Source organism: Oryctolagus cuniculus, chromosome 9, assembly GCF_051225735.1.
Source record: "Oryctolagus cuniculus isolate XC-2025 breed Fujian yellow rabbit chromosome 9, ASM5122573v1, whole genome shotgun sequence".
In the NCBI taxonomy this organism is placed as follows: Eukaryota; Metazoa; Chordata; class Mammalia; order Lagomorpha; family Leporidae; genus Oryctolagus; species Oryctolagus cuniculus.
This window is the reverse complement of record NC_142875.1, coordinates 34,679,846-34,701,392: the sequence shown is the minus strand read 5'-3', so window position 1 is coordinate 34,701,392 and position 21,547 is coordinate 34,679,846. Positions and strand designations below refer to the sequence as shown.

At 39.9% G+C, this 21,547-nt stretch overlaps 1 pseudogene; it reads left to right on the top strand.

Moving 5' to 3' along the window:
* Window positions 1-1,489: 1,489 nt before the first annotated feature.
* Window positions 1,490-21,547, top strand: part of LOC149124541 (thyroid transcription factor 1-associated protein 26-like) — an 82,091-nt pseudogene continuing 62,033 nt past the window's right edge.

The window sequence follows — 21,547 nt, the reverse complement described above, 5'->3', positions numbered from 1 at the left end:
GGTCACAGAATAACAAGCCCTTAGAAAAATTTCAATGCTCAGAAAGTTAATAGAGCATACTGCTGTTGATAAAAACACACTGAGTTTTTTTCTTCTTAGTTTTATTTACTTATGCCAAGGGGGGCTGGGGGGGGTAGAAAGAGATCTTCTTCAGATGGTTCAGTTTCCAAATACCCAAAACAGTCAGGGCTGAGCTGGGCTGGAGCCAGGAACCCCATCCACGTTTCCCACATGGATGGTAGAGACCCAAGTACTTGAGCTATCACCTGGTGCCTCTCAGGGCTCTCGGGGTATGCATTAGCCCGAAGGTGGGTTGGAAGTGGACCTGAGACTTGAACCAGACACAATGATAGGTGATGCCAGCATCCAAAGTGCTGTCTTAATGGTTGAGCCAAATGCTAGTTCCTTGACTTTTTCTTAATCCAGAAAAAGGCATGGGGACGCACAGAAGCTGGCTCTTTATGGACACATGTGTGAGACTGGGGTGAGGGGGGTTTACATTTCTCCTTTAGTTTCTTTTTCATAACTTTACCTAAAGAAAGAGACTGATGGAATAACTATCTGAAAAGCAAAGCATATATATATTTTATATTATATATATAATCCAAATACAAAGATACTCACTAAGATATTTTTTATAATAGTGAAAATAGAAATAATATAAATGAGCATCAGTAGGAATCTGGGTAAAGAAACCAAGGCACATAGTAGAAGACCATATGGTATGCAACTGAGTGAGCTAAACTACACAGAACGACATGGAACAATCTTGAAAACATTAAAAAAAAAAGAAAACAAGTGCCCAAATATAGCATTTAGGTAAATGTTGATAGTAAAATAACATTATAATTTATATAAATTGTATACAATTATAACAAAGGCATAAAATATCTATAGGAAGGATAAATCTCATACTCAGAATATTAATTTTCCAGAAGCTGTGAAATTGAGATTTTAGCTGTAACTTCATGATGTCATATTGTCAATTCCAAATGGAATTTGGAAGCCAGTTTGACAAAATGTTAGCATTTATTAAATTTGAACACTAGACAATGCATGTTCCTTATCATATTTATTCTTTTCAGTGCTCTTGAAGCTTAAAAATAACATCAAGGAGACATATGAACTTAAGCATATACAAATTATGCCTCAGATAAGAATGGCTGTCAAGACTCTGTTCATCAGATATAAGCCTTCTCAAACAAACTCTATTTCATTGAGTTGTGCCTAACCAATGCAAGTCTGTTTTGAAATCATCGCAGGATAGGGAAAGCTGCAAGAGGGGAAAGAAATGCAAACAAATAGATGTCTTTGGCTACCAGGAGGTTTTTATTTTCTCTTAAGTGGGTCTTCTTTGAAGGAAGGGAGAGTCTTTGATGTTCCTGTACCAATCAAGTGCAGCCAGCCACGTACTAGGAACACAAAGGCAGCTAAAATATCAATAACAAAACTTTCAGTAGTTCTTCTGCACAGCTCAAAGCAGGTTCACATGGATTCCCTCATCTTGCCTCACCAGGGTCCTGGGAATCCCTTTCAGGTCACATTACAAATGCCAGAGCCTCATTTCAATGGACATGAACTTTTCAATATGGAACCAGAAGGGCTTTGTTCTAAGAAAGATGACCTGGGGAATCCTGCGGAGACAGGTTAGTTTGGGTTGCTTTTGGCTCGTTACTGGGCTGATGAATGTGGAGAATGATGACACAGTGTTTCCCTGTTGGATTTTATTGAAAGGAACTCACATTCAATATTTCTGACTGTGACAGAGGCTTAGCATGTTTTCTCTCAGTGCCTGCTATAATATTTCAGAAGGTTTTCATGTTCCTATCTATAAACCAGCATTTTGAGGAGTGAGAATTATGTCAAGATGATTCAGGAAAACTAAAACTTTTTTCCTTCATTCTTTTATATCCATGTTCATGGGTTCGAGTTATTTATTCTGTGTAGGCAAACAGGGTCACACTTCACTTAATGATGGGATATATGCTGAGAAATGCATCCTTAGGTGGTTTAATCTTTGTGGGAACATCACAGAATGTAGCTACACAAACCTAGATGGCGTAGGTCAATCCCTCACTGTGGCCTCACGTATAGGAAGCATGACTGTACTGCTGCCATAATAGGGCATCCTGTTTTACAGTTAACTTTTTCATATAAGTAGAAAGAATATACTCTAAAGTAATAATGCAAATATGGCAAATAAAGAAGCCAGTAATGCTGTATATATGGACAAGAATGTCTTTATCTAGTACATGACTGTGTAAGTGTCTGACACTACAAAATCAGGGAAGATTATTTATGTCACTAGTTAGCTACTAAAGCAGAAAGCCGGGGCCAGCACTATGGCACCACAGGTTAATCCTCCACCTGAAGCGCTGGCATCCCATATGGGTACTGGTTCAAATCCCAGTTGCTCCTCTTTTGATCCAGCTCTTTGGTAAAACCTGGGAAACCAGTAGAGGATGGCCCAAGTGCTTGGGCCCCTATACCCATATGGGAGTCCTGGAAGAAGTTCCTGGCTCCTGGCTTCAGGTCCATCCAGCTCTGGCCATTGCGGCCATTTGGGGAATGAAGCAATGGATGGAAGATCTTTCTCTCTGTCTTGCCCTCTCACTGTCTGTAACTCTACTTCTCAGATAAATAAATAAGTAAATAAATAAATAAAATAAATAGATAAATAAAGCAGAAAGCCAGAGAGTACCAGCACATTTTCTGCATTAATATCTTAATTTCTGATAACTGTCTTTTGATTCACAAGAAATGATTTGTTTCCATAGGATGAAGCAAAAGCCCCGGTTATGAAGAGGCACATTTTGTAGCTTCCTTACGCTGAGTGACGGCCAAGTGGAAATGCTTCCAGCCAATCTATGCCAAGCTGACTCGTCAAGAAAACAATTCCAAAAATACAGAGCACGTAAAGGTATTAGTCAATCTCTTCATTGATGTAGATAGCAAATTATGATGCAGGAAATTATTGGCAAATTGCAGCCTATGAACTAGACCCCTACATTTTGTTAGGAAAGTTTTAATACAAGACAGCCATGCTCATTTGTTTACATATTGTCTACAGCTGAGTCGAGTAGTTGTGACAGAAACCATATGGCCCACAAAACCTAAAATATTTCCCATGTGGCCTTTTACAGAAAAAGTTTGCCAACCCTTGATTTAGAACACAAAGTAGAAGTAGACAATACAATTTTTGAAACAGAATTCTGACCCTAAACATAAATAGATATTTAATCAGTGTTCTGGCTAGAATTTAAAGAGCCTAGTAGAAATGGGGAGAATACCAAATTTCTCGTCTACCTAAAATCCTACATCTTACCAACCTGCTCTGTGTCAAATATATCATGAATACACAACAGATATAGCAAAGAAAATTAAAGAGAGGCTAGTAATAATGAACAAAAGGAATAGTTTCTATTAAAAAATGCTATTAATCTACCTGTCTGAGATGTGGCTGTCAGGCAAACCTTATTTCATCCACTTCAGTCTTAGGAACTGCAGAATTTCAATCTTTCTGGGCTACCTGTCAATCATTACCAAACTGGCCTCATCCTATCCCAGTGTTGGTCTGCCTAAAGTTCAGATTTGCTGCCTACTGCCCTCATAGAGTTAAAGCCTCAACCACAATCCACAAGGCTAGGACCATTTTTAACCCTTGTTTTCTTTCTCTCTCTCTCTTTTTTTTTTAAGATTTATCTATTTGAAAGGTGGAATTATACAGAGAGAAGGAGAAACACACACACACACACCCCCACACAGAGAGGGCGGGGGGAGAGAGAGAGAGAGATTGATTTCTTCCCAAATTACTGCAATGACTGAGGCTAAACCAGGCCAAAACCAGGAGCCAGAAACTTCTTCTGCGTCTCCCACAAGGGTAGTAGGGACCCGAGGTCTTGAGCTATCTTCTACTGCTTTCCCAGGCACATTGTCAGAAGCTGGGTTGGAAGAAAAGTAGCTGGGATGCTAACTGGCACCCATATGGGATGCACCGATGTGGGTGTCAGCTTAACCTGCTACACCACAATGCTGGCCCCAATCCCAAATATCTTTGTACCTGTTAATACTCTGTTCCAATTGTATAGTTTTTTTTTTCTTCCTCCCTCAAAGCTCTCCAGGATCATGGTTTCACCCCGTGTAGAACAGAAAGAGCTCAGCTCTTGGAGCCGTTCAAGCAGCCTGGATCACAACTGAATTTCTATTGCCCTCAGACATTGTGCTTCTGGCTGCTGCCCATTGCAACAAGACCCAACCCTGCAGCTGGGTTAGCTTCTCCAATTCTCTCTCTGCAGATACATTCCCTTTGTTTGACAGTGCAATTTTGAAGTCTCAGTGGGCCTTACAAGTGAAAACAAGGGTTTGTCTGTGGTCTTCCTAGGCTGTAAAATGCAAGCTTGAAATATTTGAAATAAACTGGGTAACAGAATATGTCTATTCTGAGATAAATCAATCACATCTAAGATTTATTTAATGGTTAAGGATCCTGTCTGTAAGCCCAGTTCCTCATGAAAATTCTTTTATAGTTTTCTCAACCCCTTTAAGGACAGAGAAAGTGGTAAGAAGTCAGAACCCCGCTATAATAATTCCCTCCAGCAGTGACTCCTGCACTCGCTAGAGACTGGTCTTTCACTGTCATTTTATCCTCTCAGCTAGGGCCTTAGAGTTTCTCACCAGGATTCCTTGTGCCCAAAGAGGGGAATGACCGCTAGCGCTGCCCAGTGTATCAAAACACAGCATGAATGCCCTATTAGTGCCCAGCTTTATGTTAGGATGTGGCTGGCCTGGTAGCCATTATTTTGTTGGGTGCCCACAAATTGTTTACTTGGTTTCTATTTAGACAATCCCAAGAGAAAGCTACTTGTATTCAGACTGCTCTAGGATGTGTCATTTATAATTTTTTGTGAAGATGCACCACCCCCTGGAAGATGCCTTTAGGAAGGTGGCTGATTTTGTACTGGAATTACCCATTCAGTGTTTATCCCTTTAGCCAGACAGATCCTTCCACACATACGTCAGATTGTATTTCATCTCTGCGTAAGATACCTTGTAACGGTAGCAATTTTTAGGGCTCATAATGCCTGACACAATCTGGCCCACTCCAGCTTTGCCACACTCCTCTCCCTTCCCATCCATGCTTCAGGCACATTAGAGTCCCAAGGTCAACTCATTTCCACCTCTGCGCCTTTGCAGTTGCTGACCCCTCTGCCTGCAATGCACTTCCCCATGATCCTTGTGTGGCTCATCCAATCTTAGCCAAGTGTTAGACCCGATGCCACCGCCTTAGAGATGTCCTATTGGCACTCTGGCTAAAATATATACCGAAGGCCTGCTCACTCTATACCTACACACAGTTAAGTGACTCTATGGATTAATATTTATTTGTATTATTTATTTTGTTTATTTATTCACTCTTGTCCACATTACCAACCAGAATAAGTTTCATGGAGGCAGAACTTCATTTGCTTTTGTTCATTACTTTAAATTCACAGAATTGTAGTGTGTTGTCAAATACTTTTCGAAAAAATATTGAATGAATAGTTAAATTAATGATTATTTTTCCACTACTGCTTCTGTTGCTCATTTATCTTCTAGCAAGTATTCTGTTTTCATTAGATCCCAAGGTACATCTTCTCTGCCATGGTTCACATTCTGGAGAACCCCTAAATTGACTTTTTTTTTTAAAGATTTATTTTTTCATTTGAAAGGCAGAGTTATAGAGAAGCAGAGAGAGGGGAAAGGGAGAGATATTCTATCCACTGGTTTACTCCCAAAATGGCCACCACGCCAGAGCTGGGATGATCTGAAGCCAGGAGCCAGGAGCTTCCTCCAGGTCTCCCATGCAGGTGCAGGAGCCCAAGGGCTTGGGTCATTTTCTTCTTCTTTTTATATATATATATATTTTTTTTTTTTTGACAGGCAGAGTTAGACAGTGAGAGAGACAAAGAGACAGAGAGAAAGGTCTTCCTTTTTCCGTTGGTTCACCCCCCAAGTGGCTGCTACTGCTGGTGCTTTGCGGCCAGCGTGCTGTGCTGATCTGAAGCCAGGAGCCAGGTGCTTCCTCCTGGTCTCCCATGCAGGTGTAGGGCCTAAGGTCTTGGACCATCCTCCATTGCCTTCCCGGGTCACAGCAGAGAGCAGGACTGGAAGAGGAGCAACCGGGATAGAATCCGGCGCCCCAACTGGGACTAGAACTGAGGGTGCTGGTGCCGCAGGTGGAGGATTAGCCTATTGAGCCACGGTGCCGGCCAACTTGGGTCATTTTCTACTGCTTTCCCAGGCCATAAAAGAGAGCTGGATTGGTAATAGAGCAGCCGGCACTATAACTGGCGCTAAATTGATTTTGATGGTAGGGATCTGCCATGTCTCAGTAGAAAAGTTGTAAACTCACTGAACAGCTCATAATTATAAATTGTTAACAAAGTACTTTCTCTAATTTTCAACCATAAAGCTTACCTGTGATTATTAATGAGTAGATCTCCAAAACTTCCTGTGTGAAATGTTCACATATTCTCACAAATTTATCAAATGAAATAATGGAAGTGAGTAGGCTATGAAAATTTTATAATATTGTGCAAATTAATTTTAGAAATATCTTCTATTTTAGAGAAATATGCTATCTTTACAAAACAATTTATATACAAATGCTAGCCAATAATTTTCAAAAGTGTCCACACCATACATTTTTAAGTGAATTAAGTACGATTGGTCTTGTGGGCATATCAGCAATGGTTTGATCAGAGAAGCAGAACCACATTGAGATATAAAGGGGGTTTATTAGAGGGATTTCACTTCTGCAATTCTGTTTTCTGGGTTCTGTAAAGCCAATTGTAACTAGTCCTTGGAATTTCCATCTTCGAAAATTTTGTTGACATACATTGTTTCATATCATTACATCTACATTTGCCATCGTCCTTATTAATAGCTATCATTTTTATCTTTTGCTCTAAATTTTGAGGGGTTCTGGAAATAAATGAATGTGTTTAATCAAGACATTTGAGCTGACGCATATCAACTCAGATCATGGTGTCCCCTTCTTTTGGTAGGACCTTGTTCAGGTGTCTTACATGAATCCATTTCTTCCACAGATATTAACTGGCCATTTATCTTGAACCATGCCTGCCTGGAATTGCAGGATCTGTCAAGCCCCCATTGCATAGTCAGATTTCTCTTTTTAGAATCTTTTGATCAGTCCTGTCTCTCCTGACGTGGGTAATACATTATTGGATAGAGTTATTGTTCTTGGCTGACCAAATAATTCAGTGATTATCACAATTGAAAGCATTCAGACACGCTGTGGATGAGCGCACTTATCTGTGCTTAGAAGCATTCTACCTCTGGGAGGTTGCAACGCCGAATTCTCTCTAAACAACATGGGAGCTACAATGATTCCAGTTGTGTTCCTTTATAAGTCCAGTGAAATGGGATTTTCTTTTTCTTACAGGGATCAAAAGTTCCTTCTCATCATTTCCTAGGGAGGCTTCCAGAAGTGAGGACCATAGCTCCGTGCAGAACTTTCCTGGGTGGAGTAAAGGAGCCAGGGTACTAGTAGAGACCTTGGGAAGTTTTACACGGTCCAGAGGAAGGTGACCTCACCTCCTGCCTTTACCCATTTGTTCGAGTTCAGAGCACAAGCCACATTCTCTTGAGATCTAGGAATTGTGATCTTGTGCCAATTTACAAGGCTACACTTGAGTTGTGTACTTTAAAACCTCTGCTTTGATTTAGACAGCTGTCTTTGTTATAAAGAGAGTGGACCTACAAACCAACACAACTGGAATCACTGTGGCTGCCCATCTTGTTTAGAGTAGATTTGGTGTTGTGACCTCCCAGAAGGTGGAATTAGTTTAGATTCTGCTTTTAAATACACATAAGTAACTAGGAATCAAGATCAAGCATTTAAATGAATAAAGCTCCCAACTCTGTAGACCCATTTCTTTTTTTTCTGTTTACTTCTTGTAAGATCAGAAATAAAACTTCTTTGTGTTTCTGCCTCCTTCTCAGCATTTTTTCAATTATTAGCCTCTAATATTTATTGAGTTCCTGATATTAAATATTTTTGAAAAAATAGTGTATGAGTCAGCTTTTATTTACTATAGCCAAGTATCTGAGTCAACTTTGTAAAGATAAAAGGTTTATGTAGCTCATAGTTTTGGAGGTTCATGTCCAAGATCAGGCAGTCCCATGGTTTGGCCTTTGGTGAGGACAGAGGATGGTGGTTGCAGAGCACAAGTAGGAGAAGGATCACACGGTGATCCAGAGAGCAGAGAGGGGAGTGAGGCCCAACTGCAGGCTGTTCTAGCAATCCTCTCCCAAGCACCATCTCCTGAAGACACAACCACAGTGGTGTAAGGATCTTCCAAGAGACCCCAACTGCTGGAGTTTCCACCCCCTCCCAATAGGAGGACCACCCTGAGGACCAAGCCTTTAACCCATGGGACTTTGTGAGACATTTAACATTGAAACCACAGCAAGTGGTAGGACATAGTTCCAGTCTTTAAAGTACTTACAGCCAATGCAATAACTTTTAACATCGAGATTGTGGTTCAGTTAAGAATAGGAGAAAATATTTCAAAAGGAGCCAAATTTTCATTTTCCTCTTCATTTAAAATTACATCCTCCATTCTCCACTCTGCTTAATTTTGTCTGTCTATGAGCATAAACATTGTCATCATCCAAATTCATCACTTTTTATAACTCACATGCCACCCACATTTGCTCATTTCTCTCTCTCTCTCTCTTCTCTTTTTCACCGAGGGATGTGTCATCTTTGGTTTGGGTTTGTTAGCCCTTAATTAGGAAGTCTGTCTCAAATACACCCATCCTTTCCCCTGAAATACAACTGCCTGCAAATGAACTCATCTGTTTCATATTTCTGTGTGTACAACTCATGGGGTTAGAGTTGGTTTCTCCCATTATCTTAATTGAATCCACCCTCTACATGTAAACATTTTTCAAGGAAATGTACGTTCTGCCAGTGCAGGCAGGACCTTGGGTTTGAGGCCTGTTGTTAGTATTCATTGTCCCAACATCACATGGTTCTCGGGCATCTTTTTTGCCTCAGTTTCCCATTCTCAGGAATGTCCTCTACAACGGTATTTGTTTATTTCATAAGGCTATGGGTAAGAAAAGGGCTACATAAAAACAGCTTGGAAAGTTGCCATTGTCACACAAAATACTTAAAGATTTTAGAAAATCATAAAATAGGGCTCCCCATTGCCATGATACTGAGCATGAACATGCAATGTGTTGTGTGTCCTCCGTGTAGCTCAATGTCTGTTTTGGATTTATTAATCACTTACATGCCTTCATTCTCATTGTGGAATGGGAGAGGTTATATTGTTCTGATGAGATGAAATAAGCTTAAATGAATCCAGGTTGTGAGGATAATTTTCTTTGGCTTGTATTTTTTTTTTTTCTTGGCCTTTCACACTATGCCTTGCTCCTATATGTTACTTCATACCTGCTTAAGGTGAAAGTCACTTTAAAAGTCTGACAATGAATTTAAATTTTTCTGCTTGCTCCAACAAATCATAAAAAAAAAAATCCAGGTCTGTAAGTTTATAGGAGATGAGAAAAGGGTAACTTTTCTTCTTTTCTATTATATTTTTAAAATCTATTAGTTAATTCTAGGAATTGTTTCAGCTGTTATTATACCTTAAGAGGAAAATATGTTCTGATAAGCTAGACAGCAGTTTCATTGCCCATGTATCCACTGTGTATAAAATTAAGGGTCACTAGAATGCTTTACAAATATCATTTGCTTTTCATAATCTGATTTGCACACAGGCTTTCAAGAAATTGCCTGAAACCATATATGTCATTCTTCACAACAGTCATCTTTTAGAACATTAATCACATGATGCACCATCTACCCTTTAGATCCTACATAGTGTTCTATTGTATTTAGAACAGAATTCAAACTACTTACTGTGATTTATAAGACCCATCATTTAGCCTGACCCACCCCTACAATGTTATTTCTCATCAATTTTCTTTTGCTAATTATATTATCCTATAACCATTAACTCATCTGTTCACTTGATTAATATATTGGAAGGAACTAATATGTATTGGATGATGCTGTGTCTTGATATCAGAGTGCTGGTTCAAGTCCTGGCTACCCTGATCCTGATTCAACTTCCTGCTAACCAGCCCAAGTGCTTGGACCTTTTCCACCAATGTGGAAGACTAGGATGTACTTACTGTGGTTTCAGCCTGGCTCAGTCCTGGTTTTTGTGGCCATTTGGAGAGTGAACCAGCAGATGAAAGATCTCTTTCTCTCTCTTTTTCTCTCTCTCACTTTCAAATAAATAAATAAGTAAATCCCTTAAAAAGAAAAACACCTGCGATGGTAGGCTCCCTGGTACATGCAAGATGATGCCCTCTGCCACTTTATGATTCAGTGAGAAGATCCTCACATGACAACATCTTCATATTGGACTTCCCAGCCTCCACATACACACTGTGGAATGATGAAACCAGGCTTCCCAAGAAAAACCATCTCTTCCTCTCTTTCTCCATTTTTGTCTTTCTCTTAATTCTATCTGTATGTCAATTTTTTTTAATCAGTCCTCTTTTATCCTTTCTTCTTCCTGAAGTTTATCTCCTTTTCTGATTCTACAAACAGTCCTTGTTTGTTTTGGGGAGAATGGGGGACATGTTGGTTCTTGAAGTTTCCTGGTAGGTAACCTCTTGACTCGCCTCTGATCACTCCAGCTTCCATCTGGTCGAGGGCAGGGAGAACTCATTCCTGTTCTCATTCAGCAGACAGTGAGTAAACATCATAAAAGACCTCTGTGGAAACTTTTAGGGATCTTAACTTCGTGACCTCTTTCAAACTTCTCCTCCCTTCCCCTCTCCCACTCTTTTCTTTATGTGTAGTATTTGTTTAGCTGTAGAATTCAAGTCCTTGACAACTTTGAGAGTAGCTGACAACTACGTTTCTTGTCCATTTTTCCAGGTGTGGTTGAGCACTGATGGTCCTCTGTAGCTGGCTCTTAGCTGCCCTCCCACAGCTGTCCCTATTGCGTAGCACTGTTTGTTACTCCACAGTCATTTCTCAGGAGGGATAAGACTTTTGTGCCCCCTGACAAATGATGACATTTCAGGAAAGTGATTCCTGGAGCAATTGCGGAAGCAATTACTATCCTGAAAGAGTTGTGGGTTGGGCTCTTTTGTTTATTGTATGTGAATCTGTAGAAAACAAGATGTGCTCCAAGGTGTCCCTGGAAAAAGGTTACACCCCTGGTTTTGCCTAAATTGTGTTTATCACACTCAACTGCTGCTCTGTGAAGAGGAAGGAAGGCTTTCCTCAGGATTGAGTGAGTGGTGTGGAGGGAAATGGGACCAATACACTGACCAAAGCAGGGCTTTTTTCTGCTCCTGGAACTGGGCAGGTGTTCAGTGTATGTGTCCTGGAGAGCCTTCAAGTGCTTACATGAACTCGACAGGCACCTGTGATTTATATTTTGAATCTTGCCCAAGTTTGTGCAGCAAACTTTTGGTTTAGTCTGTGGGGGATATTCTGAGCTGACTATGAGACGGTGGCTTGAAAACCAAATGATGTGAGTTGATGTGCAATTGCTCTGAGTTGTTTTTAGATGAAGGTAGTATGAAGTTCTAGAAACATGTACTCAGAGCCAGTATTGATGTTCTTGGCTAGTGAGCACAGTGAGATGGGAGAAACTTGTGAGCTCTGGAAAACCTGTGTACCTGCCTTTCAGTTACCAAAGATGCCCATCAATATAAAAGTCCTGGGACTTGTATCAGGTTGAACTGCAGGTGGAAATCTAAAGGGCAAATGCTGAGCCTTGATTTCAGTCAGGTCATGTGAGAAAGACTCATCATTAAAAAGTTGATTGTGTGTTTGTAAGAAATAACTCTAACTTCTTCCCACAACAAATTATAAGTAAAGGAAATATTCTGACTTTTTAAACTTGAAGTCTTTCGCAAACACAAACCTGATGGTGTTAGCTTCTTAACATTTTATTCAAGATCTGATCACAGGTATGTGTACTTTTAGATGAATCAGAAAGTCAGAGGAAGTTTTTAAAGCCTAGTTTTGATCTTCTTTTAAAAGTAATATCAGTAGCAAATTTACTCAGCTGTCTAAAAAATGCTAGTCAACAACACTTTTGTTGTTTTTCAAAATCCCATGATTAATCTTTTTTATGGCTTCTGTGTGAAAGTTCTACTGGTTTTTAGAGGAGAACACAAAAAAGCTTGATTTCAGGGGCCACTCTGAGTGATATTTTTCTGCAAAAGGGAACAACAAAAACAACAGAGAAGCAAGACCAAAATTCCAAACTAAACCAACCAACAAATGCCATATGGTTCTTATCTCATAAAAACTTACATGAATATCAAGCGCATCAACAGAGGGACCTGATTTTTGTTTTTGTCCTCTCTCTACCACTTGTTATCTTATCCATAAATTTTCCCTAGAGTGGAAAATAAATAAGAGCCTTCTTTCTACTTTGGTATCTACTCTTGGATTGAAGGGAATTCTGCTGGCTTTTCTCATGAGATAGTTTGGTGTGAAAACTGGTGAAAGGAACTCAGTTGCAGAGCATCTGATTCTACCAAACACCAGTAACAAATGCTTATTTGGGTTCCTGAAACTGTGGAGGAAACTGTTAGCTGTGTATGTTACTGTGAAGTTCCTGGGACTCCTGGAGAAAGACATTATAACCCGAAACATATATGAGCAGTGATACTTTATTTGTTTTTAATTTGCTTGAGAGATAAAGGTAGATAATAAACAGATAGATAAATAGAGATCTCCCACCCACTGGTTCAATCCTCAAATGCCCTCAGTGGCCAGGGCTTGGACCCACCCAAAGCCAGCAGCCAGGAATTCCATCCAGGTTTCCCACGTGGTTGGTAGGAACCCAACTACGTGAACCATCATGGTTGCCTCCCAGAGTTTGCATTAACAGGAAGTTGGAGTCATGAGCCAGAGCCAGGAATTGAACATAGGAACTCTAATGTGGGATGCAGGCAACTTAATGAGCTTCTTATCTACTAGGCTAAATGCTTGCCCCAGCAATGACACTTTAATAGTTGATTTGAGCTCAGAAGTTGTCTAACACAGAGCATATCCACCACTGGGAAAGTCCACCCTGTAGCTGACAGAAAGAATCTGCCCTAGTCCTAGGTGCTTCTGGAAGTTCGGCTATGGAGATCTGGCCACTGGATCTTTCTCACTTAACAAACAAATTGCACTTGAAAGTTTGAGGTTATTTAGGATGATACTGTTATAGTTTAAATAATGAAGAATAATCAAAAGGCTACATATTCTCCCAAAGTGCCCTTATGTTTGTGTTAATTAATGTAACAGTTATTGTCTTTGCAAAGGATGATCAGATACAGTTTTCCAGTGAAATCCCAAGCCAGAGTAGTAGTAAGGCATGGCTGATGCAGCATGTTAGGATTGAGCCTTTGCAGTAAGTGGTAGTCTTTCCCATTGCTTAGTGGTGATTTTGTCATGTTTTTTCCTTTGTATTTGACTCCTTAGTAGATATTAAGTTCCTGAAAAGAGAAGCTATATTGTATTTTCTTAGATTACCTATTCCAGAAGGGGAAATGAAGCTGAGATGACTTTTTGAGGGGAAACCACTTCCCGCTGAATGAGTGGGACTGAGAATGACCCAGCTGAGCTCTCTGTCCTAGCTTTGTCTGCAGTCTGGTTCTTTGGAAGGCCAGGACGCTATAGTGGACTCTGCAGTTGTGTTGCTGATGCCTTTAGGTGCCTTCACCAGAGCTCCTGCTTTATGTTCATGCTCAGCGAACGAGCTGGGGGCCTCTTTAGGTGGTTAACATTGGCACGGTTTCTTGCTTTCTGTTTTATATCTTGGCTCATGGCAGAATTAAATGGAACTTAAAAATTTTTTTCTTCCCAAGAGTGGAAAATCTAACTTTAAGCCATATTCACTCTCTTGTCTTTTCTTAAAAATTGTGTAACACACTAATCGTCATCTATAAATGAAGACTGACAATAATTGGTCTTTTGTATCTGCAGTTTCTGAATCGGCAGTGCCAACAAGATAGCAATGGAAAATATTTGGAAAAAGAATGTCATTCTACTGCTGATAAACATAATATACTTAGTCTATGACAGCTGCATCTGTATTGGACATGGATGAATTTTTTATTTCCTAAATAATATTGTGTAACAACTATTTATATAGCATTTACCTTATATTACTCTCAGTAATCTAGAGATGCTTTAAGGGTGTAGATGGATATGTGTAAGTTATATGCAAATACTATGCTGTTTTATATATGGGACTTGAGCATGTGAGCGTTTTGATATCTGCATGGTGTCCTGGACCCATTCTCTTGTGGACACCAATGAGCAGCTGTATATGCCAAGCACAGAACAAGTTCTCTGTATATCTATAGATACAGATATCCTCTCTGCAAATGCCAAGCACAAAACAAGTTCTCTATATATCCATTGATATAGATACATTCTCTCCTTCTTAGTCCTTTAGTCCTGTGCTTAGCTTCAGCAGCCTTCTTTTCATGGCAACACATTTTGTTTCCATCTCAGAGTCTTTGTATTTGCCAGTACTTTTGACTGAATCATTTTGAAATGTCATTCTCTCAGTTTCATCTAATTCCACCCAGCTCTCAGGTCTCAGCTCATTGTCCCCTTCACAGTAAGACTCACCCGACCAATATCTCTATCACAGCATTTACTACCATTTAAAATTATCTTGGTTGTTTATTGGCTTGTATGTTACTTTCTGTTTCCTGCCATAAGAATGCACGTTTCTGAAGAGCAGAGAATTTTCCTATCTTGCTTTCTGCCCTACCCCCAGCATATAGGACATTTTATTATACATTGTATAGTAACTACTCTATTTGCTGAATAAGTGAATGATTTATCTTGTCTAATTTTCATAAGAATATTTGAGTTGTTATCTTTTACATCTAAAAAGATGGAAATGGAAATTCGGGGAATTTAAGTAACTTCTCTTACGTTGCTGAGTCAGAAAATGGAGGAGTTTTATATATTATTGACAGAACTTCATGAATATAAAAATCTATGTTTTCCTGCTCACTTTTCCTCTTGTTATATCATCATGAGTCACCTTAGAGCATGGATGACAGATGAGCTTAACCTGATGACATGTAATCACTCAGATATTTATGTCGCGATGTGCTCTACAGAATTTAAGTTGGCTCCCCAGTGCAAACCCCGAAACTAGCTTCTGTTCCTAGTTTAACACATGGGAGATGAGAAACAGCCTAAGAATGGATACAATCCAAAGTGTGCAATAAGGTCAGCACTGAGATTAGTACACAACATGCTTATCAGGAAGTCTTTTCTGATTTCTTTAGGGGTAAGCTGCAACTTTGGCTTTCCATTGTTTGGAAGAAATCAAAATGTTTACAGTGCCCACAAGGCAAAAACTAAACAATAATTTAAAAGCAGAATAATTTTGAGACCCCAGAGAAGATTCTTTGGCTTTTTTATTTTTTACAGAGAGAATACGTTGTGGTGAGAGGAACAATGTTCCTTATGGCATCTGTATGGTAAACATAAAAATTTTCAGTCTCTTCCTATATAATATGGCAAAAAATCAAAGCTCTGGATAGTAAAAGGGGCCAATGCTTTGGCATAGTGGGCTAAGCCTCTACCTGCTGTGCCGGCATCCCATGTGGGTACTGGTTCATATCCGGACTGCCCCTCTTCCAATCCAGCTCTCTGCCATGGCCTGGGAAAGCAGAAGATGGCAAAGTGCTTGGGTTCCTGTACCCGTGTCGGACTGGCCCTGATCTGGCCATTCTGGCCATTTGCAGAGTGAACCAGAGGATAGAAGACCTTTCTCTCTGTCTCTCACTCTCTCTATAACGCTACCTCTCAAGTAAATAAATAAGTTTAAAAGAGGGAGGGAGCAAGAGAGAGAGAGTAAAAAATAATCCATTGGATTTCAAAAATAGTTCTATGAGAATTTCCAAAAATAACTAATGAGGACCCTAAAATGGTGTTGTTTGATTGTCAAGTTTGGTAATAATATGGTGGCTTAACTCAAGGACACATTTTAAGCCATTTTGGAAAGACCACATTTGTATCACATCATAAATCCTGTTTTCTCTTTCTTCCTTTCTTCCTTTCTTCCTTTCTTCCTTTCTTCCTTTCTTTTTTGACAGGCAGAGTGGACAGTGAGAGAGAGAGAGACAGAGAGAAAGGTCTTCCTTTGCCGTTGGTTCACCCTCCAATGGCCACCGCGGCTGGCGCGCTGCGGCCAGCACACCGCACTGATCCGATGGCAGGAGCCAGGTGCTTATCCTGGTCTCCCATGGGGTGCAGGGCCCAAGCACTTGGGCCATCCTCCACTGCACCCCCGGGCCACAGCAGAGAGCTGGCGCCCCAACCGGGACTAGAACCCTGTGTGCCAGCGCCGCAAGGCAGAGGATTATCCTAGTGAGCCGCGGTGCCAGCTAAATCCTGTTTTCTTTAACCAGGTTAACCATGATGGATCAGTATTTAGTGTAAAGAGAATGGCATGCACCCACGCACAGACATACTCATGACCTTTGGCAACTATAGGAATGCACAAAGTCTGACACTGGTTAGATGTGTAACCATAGGCTTTGTCACTTAGCAAGGCTCGTGATAAACTGAGTATACTTGGCATTGATCATTGGATCTGGTACAGAAGACTACACTCGAATTTCAGGAGTTACTAGTATTGATGTATTATTAATTTGTGCAATAGAGTTAGATAGAACAATTTTTAAAACTCATACTCCTGTGTGGGGAGCAACTCGGACTAGACTAAGTTACTGGAATTAAGACTTATTCTATGCATCTGCTCTCCCACAATATGGCGCTGGGAGAGAAGAAAACAGCTTCTACACAGCTGCCTCCAGTTCAGCCAATAAACTGTGGGACTTGCTCCTGATTGGAGGAGAGCAGCGTGCTCAGCGTGTGGGCAGCCGAGTTGGGATTGGCGGAGGAGGACTATAAAGGAGGAGAGAGACGGCATGCACCAGGAACATCTAAGGGGAACATCTAAGGGGAACATCTAAGGGGAACACCTGTGCAGCCCCCGAGAGAGCCGGCCGGCGGTGTGCCGCTCCCCTGCGGAAGTGGGGAATGTGACTGGGGGAACTGCCCTTCCACGGAGGTGGAAGGGACAGTAGCCAACCCGGGAAGAACCAGCAGCAAACCCGGGGAGGGCCAAGCAGAGGAAAGAACAGCGCAGGGTCCTGTGTCGTTCCTCCATGAAGACGGGGAGCGACATAATGGTGCCGTGACTCGGATATGAAGCCTAGGCAGGGCTTAGTGTCGTTCCCCCATGAAGACGGGGAGCGACACTCCTGGGGTTGGCTATGTGGTGCAGTGAGTTAACACCCTGGCATGAAGTGCTGGCGTCCCATATGGGTGACAGTTCAAGACCTGGCTGCTCCACTTCCGATCCAGCTCTCTGTTATGGCCTGGGATAGCAGCAGAAAATGGCCCAAGTCGTTGGTCCCCTGCACCTGCGTGGGAGACCCGGAGGAAACTTCTGGCTCCTGGCTTCGGGTCAGCGCAGCTCCAGCCATTGTGGCTATTTGGGGAGTGAACCTTCGGATGGAAGACCTCTCTCTCTCTGCCTCTCCTTTCTCTGTGTAACTGACTTTCAAATAATAAAAATAAATCTTGAAAAAAAACCCTCATACTCCTTTATACCACATTGTGGCAGGTCTGAGGCACTGGGGCCACCCAATAGGCATTATTTTTATGGATGGTTGCATATTCCTGCTACGGAAAGTGGAGCATTTCATTATGAGCCTGAACTGACACTTCATCCAATCTCATGTAAGCAGTGATTCAATTGTGTGTAAATTTATTGAATCACCTGGATGTTCAAAGTATTAAACAGCTCTAATGATATTTTCATATACAAGCAAGTAATTTTCAACAGTTGACTGATTATAGAAGAAGGATAAGTTTTGGTGTGTTAAGCATATGTACAGTTGCTGGGAAGTAAGTCAACGAAACACTAATAAGTTCATTTAGGAACTAATAACATCAGCCCCAAGGCTACAAGAGCCATTCAGACGGGCTTCCTCCGTGAGGGGCACACAGTCTCTCTGAACTGGTAGTAGAGTGGATTTCATCAGATAAGCTGTCAAATGCTTCATAGAACATGCCTTGGAGAATTAAGCTTCCACTGTTCATACAATTTTATCAGACACTAGCAAAGTAGATTTTCCAGTAAAACAGGAAATTGCCCTAAGGCCATGCTTTTGAACATTTATTCAAGATGTACTTTAAATGCTGTTTCAGCTGTCACTTTTTGCTATCGGCAGAAATGTTTTTGCTTTTGTTGCAGATGAACAGTTCTCTTTAATCACCAAAATCAACTAAAGTGCAGAGAAAACAAGAACTGTAAAACTAGAGCATTGGCAAGAAGGGGTGAGGGTAGGTAGATTTTTACACAAAAATAATTTGAATTTATTGGGAACCATGATTGGGATTTTGACATGGAAACAAAGAAATAATGTTTTTCTTAAAACACCATAACATATTATGATACATAAAGAAGCAGAACATCATGGAGGTTAAAGTATAGAGTCTGGAGTCAGACTTCCAAATGTCAATGCTATCATTTTAGCTTTGGACAAATTACTTAACTGCTTTGTTCATCAATTTCTTCATTTATAAAACAGGAATAATTACATAACACATAGGGCTATTAAATTATTTGCTATTATCACCATTGCTTTCAATGAAACAAGTAAGAAATCATCTGAAAAAAAAGTATGAATATATTGATTCTGTAGTTTAAATTATAAAATTTGATAACTTCTGAAGGGTATATCAATATAAGATGTTAAGAAGCAATGTAAAATTTCTAGCTCTGTTTAGGATGTACAGAATTTGTATCTCAGCAGTAGGGAATGAATGAATGAATGAACAGTACATAAAAGAGTCAATTTTCAGTGGATGGCATGCAGGCCAATGATAACCTGTACCCCTTTCAGTAGGAGATAGCCTCTTAGAGGATGTAGATCAATGCAAAACATCTTATTATACAAATATCCCTATCATAGCCAATAAGTGAAAAAATACAGTCTTTCCCATTTTATTATTTATGAATCTAAACCAGAGTCTCAGGAAATGACTGGTTGATCTCATGTGGTATTCATGTGGCCCTTTACTTTCTTCTAATCCGAGAATAGAAGAACCATTAACATCTTTTGCCTCGAGTCATGTTTGAGGACATCAGTTCATTTCCTTGGTATAGTAAAAGAAAATGAAATTGCTTCTTTAACACTTGACTTAAAAGGCAAACTTATTATTAAATTATAGTCCAAATCTGTAATATTTTTATCACTGATAACTGTTTTATGGCACTTCGTCAGCCAACATGGACCAATAAGGGTAACACAAGCAGCACAGACCTCTAGACAAATGACCAGTTATTGGCATGAAAAAATTGGTGTTTTTGGTTATATTAAGAAGAAGTGTGTAAAAAAGATTCTTTCTAATGAAATACATTATTGAGGCACCAGTATGTCAGAAAACATTTTCTGTTCTGTTACTGATTCATAATTTGCAGGTAGCCATTAATGTATTTATTGAAGATATCTATTAATACCAGAAAACTGCAATTTAAAAAATTTAGACACTTTACTATGTTACTAAGGTGTTATATATTGATTTTTGGTACTTATTATCAAACACGATGAATATACCAGGAACACAGAAGAAACCAGTGAATTACTGATTTTTATTACGCTCAAGCTTTTGGTCTTTTAGTGTCATTTCTCTTGTTGACTTCATGCAATGCTCCTCATAAAATGAGTGCCAGGAACTGATTTTGACAATTCAATGTATGGGAACAATTATGAAAATTAAAAATGTGTACAACAGATGGTTAGATGTTTCCCAATCTCATTCTGAGACCTCAGGGAGACTTTATTTTCCAGCTTCTGCTGTAGTTAGGCCAGACCATGTGATTCTGTTGAGGTCACATGGTAACCACATGGGACACATGTTCCCTCAGGCTTTTTCATAAATTTCCCTGAAAATCCTGCATGTTATAGTTTTTTCTTGTGGTGACTAGAGAGACCATGTGTTTAAAATGTAAGAAACATTGAATCATAGCTGGGAGGGGCTCCCAGAAAACCCATCTGACCTACATTGGGCTATATATTAACTTTTAAAATTTCAAGCCCTGTTTGTTACAACAGCATATCTTAGCTTATACTGAATGAAATACCAGGGTAAGTTGATATATATTCAAAACAAATGTCTCTATGGATACCATGTGTATAACTTTCTTTCTACATGCTACAAGAAAATTTCAAGGGGAGGTATAACAATGGCTTGAATTTGTCTGAAATTTTCATTTTTAAGGAAGTATTCTATACGAGGTAGGCATTTTTAGCTGAGATGCTACTTAAGATGCCAGCTTCTCACATCACAGTGACTGGCTTTGAGTCATAGCTATGCTCCCAATTCCAATTTCTTGCTAATGCATATCCTGGGAGGCAGGAGGTGATGGCTCAAGTAGCTAAGTCCCTGTCACCTGAGTGCATGACCCAGATAGTATTCTGAGCTCCTGGCTTAGGACTGGCCCAGCTGTAGTGGGCATTTGTGGAGTAAAGCAGCACATGGAAGATCTCTGTCTGTCTCTGTGTATCTGATTTTCAAACAAAATAAAAACAAATAAATAAAAGTTTAAAAAGAATAAGTATTCTACAAAGCCCTAGATTAAAATTCATTAAGCAGGTTAAAATGTGATATTTATTTTAGAATTATAGGATATTTATCAGCAAGACTTCAGAAATTTTCTGGTCAGTGCACACTTCCAAGCAATATGTGAATTTCATCTACAATTACCACCTGCTACCTGCTTCTGCAATTCTGATAATTTCTACCCAGGGAAATTTAGGTGATTGTGTAATTTCTTCCTTTTTTCTCTATTTTATCAAATAGAACCGTGTATCATATTTAATTTTTTAAAAGCAATGTAATTGTTCCTCAAGTTGTAATTATGAAGTGTATGAAGTTTGTAACTGTAAAGCTGTATAGTTCTGCATACATTCCTATGGACTTACTTCTAAGGGTATGGTTTAAAAACTTGCTATAGGACTTCAAATCCCCTTAAGCTGGGTGGTAAAAATATTATATGAAGTGTTTAAGTGACCATATGGATAGGATTAAGGGTCTGGTAATAATAATATATAGAATTAAAAAGAAGTGAATTCTCCAACATGGAAAGTAGTCCACACAGCAGACTTCATAGAATGACAATCAATTTAAGTAGCACTCTGACCTCAGAATCAGCCACTATGGCATTCTGGTCTGGCTGAAAAGTCCATGAGAGCATTTCAGGCATGGAAAGCCAAGACACTGTGGCAAAAAAATGTCCTACATGAAGGACCTCAGTGGGTGAGACCCCAGTGGAAAGAAATGGTCATCAAAGAAGGAGGTACATTTCTCTGAAGGGAGGAGAGAACTTCCACTTTGCTTATGGCATTGTCTAAATACTAATGTAATTTGTGGATTCAAAAGGCTTCCATAGCCTAGGCAGCT